This window comes from Nelumbo nucifera, chromosome 3 (assembly GCF_055504915.1).
Source record: "Nelumbo nucifera cultivar China Antique chromosome 3, China Antique-T2T, whole genome shotgun sequence".
NCBI lineage: Eukaryota > Viridiplantae > Streptophyta > Magnoliopsida > Proteales > Nelumbonaceae > Nelumbo > Nelumbo nucifera.
Window position 1 is genome coordinate 17,082,140 of NC_142651.1, and position 11,685 is coordinate 17,093,824.

At 31.9% G+C, this 11,685-nt stretch overlaps 1 long non-coding RNA gene and 1 pseudogene across 2 annotated transcripts; both read right to left on the reverse strand.

Moving 5' to 3' along the window:
- Positions 1 to 4,802: 4,802 nt before the first annotated feature.
- On the reverse strand, positions 4,803 to 7,105 carry LOC148800986 (uncharacterized). Its single transcript, XR_016084162.1, has 3 exons — positions 7,002 to 7,105; positions 6,798 to 6,906; positions 4,803 to 5,065 (listed from the first exon to the last, which is right to left on the reverse strand). It is a non-coding gene; the product is annotated as an uncharacterized LOC148800986 (long non-coding RNA).
- Positions 7,106 to 7,191: 86 nt separating this feature from the next.
- On the reverse strand, positions 7,192 to 10,190 carry LOC148800987 (beta-glucosidase 40-like; annotated as a pseudogene). The gene is made up of 7 exons (XR_016083819.1): positions 10,067 to 10,190; positions 9,393 to 9,464; positions 9,215 to 9,302; positions 8,857 to 9,108; positions 8,586 to 8,701; positions 7,415 to 7,669; positions 7,192 to 7,215 (listed from the first exon to the last, which is right to left on the reverse strand). The product of XR_016083819.1 is annotated as a beta-glucosidase 40-like (transcript).
- Between the last annotated feature and the right edge of the window lie 1,495 nt (positions 10,191 to 11,685).

Genomic DNA, 11,685 nt, shown 5'->3' on the forward strand with positions numbered 1-11,685 from the left:
ATGCAAAGTCCGCTCAAACAATTCGAACAGTGTTCGAACGGGCGATGGATCGACAATAACGAGAAACATTATCTGCGACCACGGTCGCTGAACAATTGGCCGACCTTGAATGTGAACGCGCTACAATTTGCAATAAAAAAATGATAAAAATCAATTAATTGTAATGCATCTTGAATTTATTGTAAAGAGTAGCTTGTTTATTTTTCAACAGGGGTCTCTAAAGTTTTTCTGTGACCACAGTAGCAATTAATGCGACATCCACAATTAACTCTTCCGTTCCAATTTTTTTAGCAAATTACGCTCAGTTTGGAAGGAGTACAAATGCAGTTTGGAAGTTAATTATATATATATATATATATATATATATATATATGAATAAATATAAATAGTTTTTATTACTATTTTCTATTATTTTATAAGCTGTCATTTTTTAAGACATTTATACAGTCTACAAGTTCACATAAATTGACTCTTATATGCCAAATTTGTAAAATTATACGGGTTACTAAGTTCAATTTGAACTGTTTATTACTTTAATTTAACCATTCTTATTCTTATTATTAATTTATTTTATTATTTAATTTAAAATTTTTGTTATATAGTAATAATATTAACTAAGTGTCTGTTTGGTTTGCAGGAATAGGGGTCTAGAATCGTAATTGGAATGAATTATTCCCATTTCAACAGTTTGGTTGGGCAGAATCAGAATCCCATTCCCATTCTTGTTGGAATCGCATTCCCCCATTTGAGGGAATGGCCATTCTCTGACCCTCCCTTGGGAATAAAATCCCACTAATTTTAATTTCCATTCCCATTCCTGTCTGAACCAAACAGACTATGAGAATGGACCATTCCGATTCTGAAGGATTTCGATTCCGATTCCGACTACGAACCAAACGGACCCTAAATTTGTAATTATTTAAATATTTACTCAATTAAGTAAATAATAATAACAATCAGTTATTTATAAAAATAATTAATAATAATAACAATTATCAAGTACTTAATTAAGTAAATAATAAAAAACAAAATAACAATCATCAGTTATCATTAATGTTTATTCAAAACATGCCCCATTATAATTACTGAATACACTAATTAAACCTTAAATAAGAATCAATTTTTATTAACAATCATTAAAATTGTTAAGCCAAATCATTAATGTTTATTCTTAATTGCAAAATATGAATTAACAAATCTATTATATAATAATTATACTCAATTGGAAAAAATATTTTGCAAGTAATTATTTGATTTAATTTGATTTTTTTCAATTTTTGTAATTATTTATAATAGGCATTTAGGGTCGGCTCTTTATTTGATTTAAGAGACTTAACCATGTTTTATCTAGACAATGACCCCATACTAAGTAAGGGGCAACTACAATATCATTTAATTTGAAATTTACTATTTAATAATAAAAAATCAATGTCCTATTGAGCAACCCACCCCCAAAAACATATCAATAACTTTGAAATCATTAATCTATTTATAAAATAGTAAAATTAGATGGGTGTTTACAACAATATCACCAATACTCCAATACTACTTAATATTTAGGGATATATGAATGGATAAAAAATATTTAAATGATATCTATTCAAAGAGGCAAAGAAGGATGAAAATCATTCAAAGAAATTGCTAAGAAAAACAATCCATGCCAAACAACATTTGCAGATGCATCCATCCTTTGAAGTAAGAGATGAAAAATATATGACTACAATCAAATCATCATCATGTATCGCTACAATCAACAGATAATATAATTAGGACTCCAAAGCCCATCCAAAAAGGGAAACATGAAAGAAAGGAGAATAATGAGACCATTCTAAGTATGGAAGTCACCTCCAAGTTAGGTGGTAACGCTTCTTTTAATCAATCATGGTTATGAATTTTAAGTCTAATTTCCCCACAGTGCACGTAGATTTGCTAGAATATATCTTTTGGAAAAAGGTAGAGAAACTTGTACATAACCTAATGGTATGCTTGAATTATAGGAATTGGGAGATCGAAATAGGAAATGTAGGTTGAAATTATAATTTTGGATATGTTGATGTGTCAAATTCAAGTCGGTTAGAATACTCATAGATTTTTAATTCATTCATTTAGTGTTAATTTTAATATTTTTTATTCCATGTCTTTAATGAGTAAAACAGATTAATAATTATCAGTAATAAAATAATAATAATGATGATGGTGATGATGATGATGATAACAATAATAAATATATTATTATTATTATTTACTAATAAGATATTCTTATTATGTGTGTATTGATTTCGAAATCAGTAATATTAAATTGTTATTATTATTATTATTATTATTAGTAGTAGTAGTAGTAGTAGTAATATTTATTATGAAGTAATTAATTTGTTATAATTACGATTTTTTGTTAATTCCTGAAAGAATAATTGCTTTATAATTCTTTTAGTTTAACAATAATGAATAATTGAAAGTTTATAATTTAACTTTCACTAAATGAAATATTTTTTGGATAATAATAATAGTATTAATTATAATTACTTATAATAATAATAATAATGTAAATAAGTAACACTAATTATATATTTATAAAATAACTAAAATGAATTAATATAAATATAAAATGATTATATCCCAATTAATAATTAACATTATTAAAATACTTATTAATTATCATTAATTAATTAACATTTCAAAGTAATAATTGTCATTGTTATAGTTAAGGAATTATTTATCAGTAAGTAATTATAATCAATAATTAATTTTATAAATAAGTAACAATAATTATATATTTATGAAATAATTAATATGAATTTAATATTAATATAAAATGATTATATCCCAGTTAATAATTAAAATTATTAAAATACTTACTAATTTTCATTAATTAATTAACATTCCGAAGTAATAATTATCATCATTAGTATTAGTAATAATTAATTATAATTATTGATAATAATATAATTATATTAATTAATATAATATTATTAATTATAAATACTTATAATAATAATATAATTAATTATTTTATATAAATTTATGAATTATAATTTCTGATAATAATTATAATATAAATAATTAACATTAAATATTTATTTTCAAAATAATTAATATTAGTCAATATAAATATAAAATGATTATTTCCGAATTATTATTTACCATTATGAAAATATTTATTAATTATCATTTTGAATTAATAATGAGCAATATTGTTAGTAATAAATTATCATTAATTATGTAATAGCAATAATTATTATAATAAATTATTTTTTTGAATTAATAATGAGAAATATTATCACTAATTAATTATTATCAGCAATTAAGTAATAACAGTAATTGTTATAAGAAATTATTTTTGGTAATTAATTATTATATGTGAATAATTATTATTATTAATTAATAGTTGAAATTAATTAATTAGAAGTAATTAATAGTAATTAATTAGTAATTAACAATAATAATTATTAGTAATTAATAGTTGTAATTAATTAATTAGTAGTTAACAGTAATTATTATTAGTAATCAATAGCTGGAATTAATTAATTAGTTTTGTAATTAACAGTAATTAATAATTAATAGCACAGTTCCCATTTTTTAGGAAATGATTGAAAGTGGGAGCTTCTCACTTCTCACAACTCTACATGGTGGTGGACTCCACTCTGCATGTTAGTGGGCTTTTTTCTTGAACTAATATTAATCAAAATTTGACACATGCCAAGTGGGGCTCTGTTCTTGAACTACCACTAATCAGAATTTGACACATGTCCATTTTGTTTAAATCTTTGGAATGACAAGTGTCTGAATAGTGGAGAGCCACATGTTTGACGGGGGGAGGCTTTGGCCTGTAATCATTCATTTAATATATGTATAGTACAAATAAATACAAAAAGTAAGGTTTTACACTTTAGGTATTTGTATTTGTACTCCTTCCAAAATCTTATATATAACATAAGATTTTGCACTCTATATATTTGTATTTGTACTCCTAAACTGAGTCTTACTGTTTGAGAAATTTTCAGACCATATCAAACCCTTTTCATATTGAAACTAAACCATATTAAATCATTTTATTTCAATTGGATGTATTTCCTGATTCGGTTTGGGCCATTTTATGATTTTATTGGGCTTAATCCAAGTAACACCGCTACCCTTCCAAAGTTTTTTTTTTTTCTAATTTTTATGTGCATGTATATGTCAGAGAGAGAGAAAGTTAAAAGTTAAAACTTTTGTTTTACTATTTTAATATAAAATAAAAAAAATTATTATATAAATATTATATGTAAAATATTATATAGATAAAATAAACACCCTTAATAATTGGCAAGGGTCTCTAGCAAGTTTCTCTGCCCGCATCCTATCCACAGTGAATTGCAGCCCCATATTTTTACATTTGAAAATGGCAATGCAATTCACGGCAGATAGACTGCGGGTAGAAAGTAATGGATAGGAAATCGGGTTTAACTCAATGAGGCTAATAATGTGTTGTGATTAGCAAATTTGAACTCTTCGATCCCTCTATTTTTAAAAATCCAAAGTCAGCTGAAAGAACTAGGGCCAAAGTTATTGCATTATAGACTCAATTTGGAAGGAATACAAATGTAAATATATACAGTGCAAAATTGTAAATACATGCAAAATAATATAAAATATAAGGTTTTGTACTCTACATATTTACATTTGTACTCCTTCCAAACTGAGCATAATAAAAATCCTTGATTCTCTATTGCAAACCAACACACTTGTCTTATTAAATAAACTGTGATTCTCTGTACAATCGCTACAGAACTGTTTATTTCAAAGGATGGCACCATGGCTCACAGGGATCTGACATTTTAAAGAGTACTAAATTTATTAAGAAATAAGGTACACCTTGAAATTTTCTTTAAGCGAACGTTAAGAAACTTCTAAACCACTGGGCATTAAGAAATTTTTGAACCACTTCACAGAGTCTTTGGGATATCTCTTGAGCTTGTTCTTGTAGTCCACAAAATAGAGGCCAAACCTAGATGAGTAGCCTGCTGCCCATTCCCAATTATCCAATAGCGACCATACAAAATACCCTTTCACATTACACCTATCTTCCCTGCATTATTCTGGAGTTATGTGAGTTTATTCAATATTTTTATATTTTTCCTACATTCATCTCTACCTATATATTATTTATACAGAATCATGTATGAAAGGAGAAGGTGCTGCAAGTCTAATTGCCAAATTTTAATAATTTCAATTACATCGGACTAGAGTTAGGGTTCAGTTTATTCAAAACAAATTCCCAACCCAACCTGACCCAAGTTGCACCCTTAAAGGAGAGAGGAACAATTTGGCTGTCCACATTCCACAGCCTGGAGATCATGTGAAATCACTCTCTATATCTCCTATCAGCAAAATTTTCTCACATCCCTACCCACTACTCATTTGTAGTGTGTATTGAGAACATCTCCTTATGAATGACAAGGGAGATATTTCCAATGCATGCCTATAGTGTTTTGAGAAGAATTTGCGTGTAGGAGATCTAAGTTATTAGAGTTCTTATAACATGTCACAGGGAGAGATTGACAGCACAGACTTTTGAGTGATTACCAAATTTTTTCTCAAACCCCCCTTACCAATAGGATTTGGTAAGCCCAATGATCGGTAAGTATTTACCCGGGTAAATGCACTTACCAGGTAAAGTGTTTTCTATGAAAGAGTTAATTGGGTAAGTGCGTTTACCCATGTTCTTTTATTTCTCATGTAAATAAGGCAATGACCATTTTAGCCCTAAAAATTCATTATTATAAGGGGTATTTTTTCATATTCAAGTGTTGACAACTTTCCCCTAAGGTGGGAAAATTATTTACCCACATAGGAGATGGGTATCACTCGTAAGTGATACCCAAGAAAATAAACTTTCCCTGATCCCCACATAAATCTGAAAAAAGAACATGAGATTCTTGGCCAATGGGATTTTAATATTCTTTGAATAAATTTGCTGAAACCTCCCCTGAAGTTTTTGACCAATGCTGAAATTTCTCCTGAAGTTTAGTATTTGCAATCACCTCTCTTGAGTTTTTTGATATAGTTGCAAGTATACGCCCTCTGTTAGAATCCTCTAACAGAAGGCACAAAAATGTCCAAAATACCCATACAATTATTATTAAGGCTAGTTTCTACAGAATAACATTATAAACTTTATTAAGAAAAAGTAGAGAATTTAAAGTCCAACTTTACCTTTGAGTGATTGATATGAAGGGAAAATTTGAAAGACAAATCAATAAAGGAGATTGGAAGGCTTTGGGTTAGCAATTCATATGAAGAAAGAATTTGAAAAAAAAAAAACATTTTGATCAAAAGTAACTTTACGGGTATTTTGGATATTTTGATGCCTCTTTTTAGAAGATTCTGACAAAGGGAGTCTTCATCCAACTTGTTGTCTTTTGGCATGGGACAAAATTGCCTTTTTGGACATGGGTAAGTGATACCCATCCTAGGTTAAATAACTTTCCCACCCGGAAGGAAAGTTGCCAACACTTGGATGGGACAAAATTACCCCTTTTAATCATGGCTTTTTAAGGTTAAAATGGCCATTATCCTATTAAGCCAAGAAATACAAAAATATGGATAAATGTACTTAATTAGGTAATTATTTTTCACTTACCTGGATAAATGCATTTACAAGAGTAAATAGCTTTCTGAAAAGCGAACCAAGCCTAAACTCTAAACTCCGTGAGAGAGGCCCGCCACTGGCCAGGTTGGTTTAGGTGTGACTATGGTTTAACCTGGTCCTTAATTGGTTGGAACTATTTTCTGCCATAATTAAGTAGTTGATTACATACTTAATAGAAGCCAATAAGTTTGTGAGGTAGTCATTGTGGTATTTGATCCTTTTTTGGTCCATGAGCGCTTTTTTGATGGAGATTAAGGGATTATTTGCATCGTCCATCCCTACAAAACCAAAAATAAAGAAAGAAATAAATTATAAATTAAAATAGAAAAAAATGCCATTGTCTCGATGTATTTAATTAAGACAAGATTATTACCATTTTCAGTGATAATGACAGTAGGGTTTCTATACTTCAGCTTGATGTAGTTCATCAATTTTCTGATTCCCTCTGGCACAATGTACAACCATATAGAAGATGCCTGCATTCACCAAATAACTAATTAGAAGTCTATGTGTACAGCGCTCTGCTAATTAACAATTAATACTCGTTTGGTTTACCCGCTCTCCTATTGCTTTCCCATGCTTCCATGCTGGAAAGGAGAAAAGAACAATATTAGTCAATATCTAAGCTTGGCAGAAATAAAAAAGGCTATAGGCTTGTTTTGTTTTCAGAGCAATTTCATTTACACTGGTGCCAAAGTATGGAATCACAAATTTTGATTTATTTTTGCTTTGGCTTTTGTCTTATTTTGTTTGTTTGAATTTAAAATGAATTTCTTAAAATGAAACCTGCAGCAAAGTAGAGCAAAGTAAGAACATACGAAGTGTAATAACACCAGGATCTGCCAAGGTGTCGTTAAGTAGAAGATCGATTATATCAGTACTATTGTCTTTAGCGTAATACGTGGTGTAGTGATTTATGCCCACAAAGTCCAATGACCCTTTAACTAATGCAGCTTCAGCTCTTGAAAATGTTGGCAACCGGCGTCCAACTCTACTCTCATTGAGCTTGGATATTCCCCAAAGAACAGTGGTTCCAAAAACCTGAGTAACAATTACTTGTAAAGCTTAGCTTATTTAGTGAACTATTTTCATAACTCACACGTCTTTTATAGCCGAAAAAAATCAATGTTTTAAAACTCTCATTGACCTGGACGGCCTGAAGGGATGCAAACGTGCAACTTTCCCGTGTTAGGGTTGAGATTTTGTCAAAATGTTAATGGGTCCAATTCGAACCCCCCCCCCCAAGCATAAAACAGTATAAATTATTAGTTCGGGCCAACCCTTGCACCCTAAAACAGTATAAATTGGTCAGATAACCAGTTTTATTTTACCCCAAAACATAATTGACTCAGATGGTGGAACCGCTAAACGGCTGTTTGGCATCGTTGTTGTTTCCCGGAGCAATGGCGCTATATCAGCGCCACATCGGAAAAAATGGTGCTCCAGGAAATGGGCATTTGTTTAGAACCATTTTTCTATAAAAAATGATACTTCAAGGCGACGAAAATCGGAAAGGGCTTGGGGCAATGCTAAATTTGGCATTTCCTGGAGCTGCAGCTCGTTGCTGCCAACAGGACAGTGATGTAGCATTGATGTAGCACTGAATAATGGGTATCGGTGCTGAAAACGTTTCCTGGAGCATTTATACCAAACAGAAATAGTTGTTGCTCCAAAAACGTCCTACCTGACAACAACGACTCCAAACAGAAAAAGTTGTGGTTAGAAAACGGTGCTTCCAACCACACATCAGCAGTATCGATACCAAACATATACTAAACCATTTGGCCTGATAAATGGTTTTTAGATCAATTATTTTGTAATTATCTTTTTTTTTTGAAAATCTTAAATATGTTTTGGATTGATCAATTCGTACTGAATGGTCCAACAGATCACCCAAAAACTAGACATCAAAGTGGTTTGGTCTCTGGATTGATTTTTAGAGCCTTGTATAAATTACCAGCCAGACTGAAAATCTTGAGCTCTCTGTGCTGCTTCAAAGTCCTTGTTAGAGTCTGTCATCGGTTCGAACCATATAACATTGAGTGTTATCCCCACTGAACCATGTTGTTTTCGCTGTAAATATACAAGAAACGAAGTAAGTATCCACGATAACTAATCTGTGTGTGTGAGTGAATGAATGTGACAAGCTTGGGCCAGTGGGCAATGGCCCATAGATTCTTATAAATCAGGGCCAAGGGCCCAATTCCATTTGGGGCATAGTGATTTACCTTGTATTTCTTGCGGTAGATGTCAAACGCGGTTGCATGAGAAAGGAGAACATGGTGGCCAATAATGTAAGGCTCGGTTGCTGAGTTGCCGGCTCGACAGAAGAGCCGAAGAAAAATGGAGCACCGCCCCGGTGCCTGGATACCCACATCATAGCCTTGGATTGCAAATGTGTGAGGCTCGTTGAAAGTAATCCAGTCACTCGGTCCCCGAACTTCTGAAAGCATGTCTCTGCGTATACCGCAAAATCCTTTCTGTTTTTTTTTTTTTTCATTTAGATCGATATGAGCGAAGATATTTGAGCGATTTCATTTTCCCAAAAAAAAAAAAAAGAAAGGAAGATCAAGTAAGAATACTTACATGATTTGGGGATCGAGCCACCCCTTATATTTGTCAGCCAAGGCTTGGGGAAGGTCCCAGTGATAAAAGGTTAGATATGGTTCAATTCCTGCAATATGCAATCCCACATGTCTTTGCGCTTTAGATACCAAAACTGGTTGCATTTCCTATTCAATTTGGGTGTGTACCGTGTACGTACCATTTGCTAGCAAGGCGTTGATGAGATTATTATAATGGTCGACTCCGGCCTGGTTTATTTCCCCACTCCCGTCTATTCACAACACCAAACAACACATACAAAAAATAAATAATTACCATTTAGATATATACAATGTCCAAAATTTTAATTAATACGATATGCTCGTATCGGAAACTGTTCAAAACTTTAAATAAGGAGTGTTTCGGATTTTAATTATTTTCAAGGGGTATGCATATTTAAATTCGACCTCCCGATGCAATTAAAAAAAAAAAACTTAAAATAACAAAATTATGAAATAGCAAAACAACCGATACACCCTGTTCGTGCATATTGGGTCTATATATTTATACTTATAAGGTTTTTTCTTCCTTTCTTTTTTATTCCTTAAATGAGAAGTTGGATTTATCTGATAAGTTAACTCACTTGGGAAGATCCGAGACCAAGCGATGGAAAAGCGGTAGGCATCCATTCCCATATCTTTCATAAGCTGTATATCCTCCTATACCCAGATTTCAGATGGCATGCATACATGTAGTATGTTATTACTTGTTACATTATCAATCAATATTATTATAATTGTTGATATCAGTTTGAAGAGGTTAAAAGGAGACTCGTATTATAGCGATGGTACTGATCAACTGCAACATCTGCATTGCTAAAATCAGCTATCTTACCTGCACAAACCCTGGTGAGACAGTCTAAAGTCAAAACCATCAAATTGTGAGATGCATGGTTTTCGAACCACCATTGATCCGGATGGTTGGTTTTCACCCTAAACTGAACCGCTATTTTGTCCATAATTGTTGAATTGGTAAATGATCCATTCATTCGGGCAGTGGTTAAACCATCATCCCGTTTGACCTGAATAACAGTTTTGGACTGTTTTTATTTTAATTATATATATATTTTTTATTTTTTTATTTTCATGTATTCATCCATTCAGAGTCTTCAGAGCGAGCGGTCAAACTGCCGACCCAAAAACTCGTGGCCACAGTGGTTTCAACTCCAGGTTGGTTTTAAAACATTAGTGAAGTATATACAGTGCACAACAAAAATTGTGGCCTCCACTCTACCATGCATCCCACGCGGTTGATCTTAGAAGTTAGAACTGCCAAAAAGTTGACCTAACAAACGAGCCCAACCTGAAAAAAATAGGGTTAAGGTCTCATATTTAGTCATCTGAATTTGAAAATGACCTGACCCAACCCAAAGAAAAAACTGGGTTGGATTGGATTGAGTCACGGGTCAACTTGTTGATCCGATTGTTAAGTTTAATTGGGACTGTTTATGTAGTTTAAAAATTTTCACTCTTTAATCTTTATTATTTAGTCTTTACTCTTTGAATCGTTGAATGTTCATTTCGATTTCGACTACGAACCAAATGGACCCTAAGACTCCTTAGCCTTAATTAATTGTGTTATTTTAAATTGAGGATAAATTACAGACTGCCACACTGTACTTAGGGGTGGTAACACTTACCCCCTCCCCCAACTCCTTTTAACTTTTTAGATTCCAACACTTTACCCCATTTATTGGCATTCCGTTAGTTATCTTTATGAAATATTCCTTTATTTTTTCTAAAAAGTAGAGAAAGGAAGGGAGAGGTAAGGAAACCTCTACAAATCTTGTAGTAGAAAGCCTTATGTGCTGATTTCGGCCAAACTTCTTGTGAAAGGAAGAGGAGAAAGTTGGGGATTTCAGCGATAGACAGAGGAAATGGAAGAAAAGAAATGAAGGTTGACTAGGATAGTGATTATTAACCCTAGTCGCCAGCCCCTCATTCTATTTATAATTAACTTAAATATGGGATATTACAAAGATGCCGCTAGTATGGCGGCAACTCAACTAAGTACTTACAATTCCTTTAAAAATAAAAGACTAATGGACCCAAGGCCCAACAACTTCTTAAAATAAAAAGAAAACAAACTAAACATAAATTGGCCCAACATAAATCAACCCACTCAACATTCCCCCTCAAGTTGGGAATAGATGTCACACATTCCCAACTTGCGTATGTTCCAGCTTATTCTTCGCAACACCTTTTGTGAGAACATCAGCAAGCTACAGATCAGAAGAAATGTATGGAAGTAAACTTCTCCAGAAGTTACCCTTTCTCTGATAAAATGTCTATCTACTTCAATGTGCTTAGTACGGTCATGCTGGACTGAATTATGGACAATATTGATTGTTGCCTGGTTATCGCAGTATAGCATCATAGGTTCTTTTGCCTGTACACCAATTTCTTTTAACAGAGAACGGATCCAGAGAAGTTCTGAAACTCCATGTGCCATGG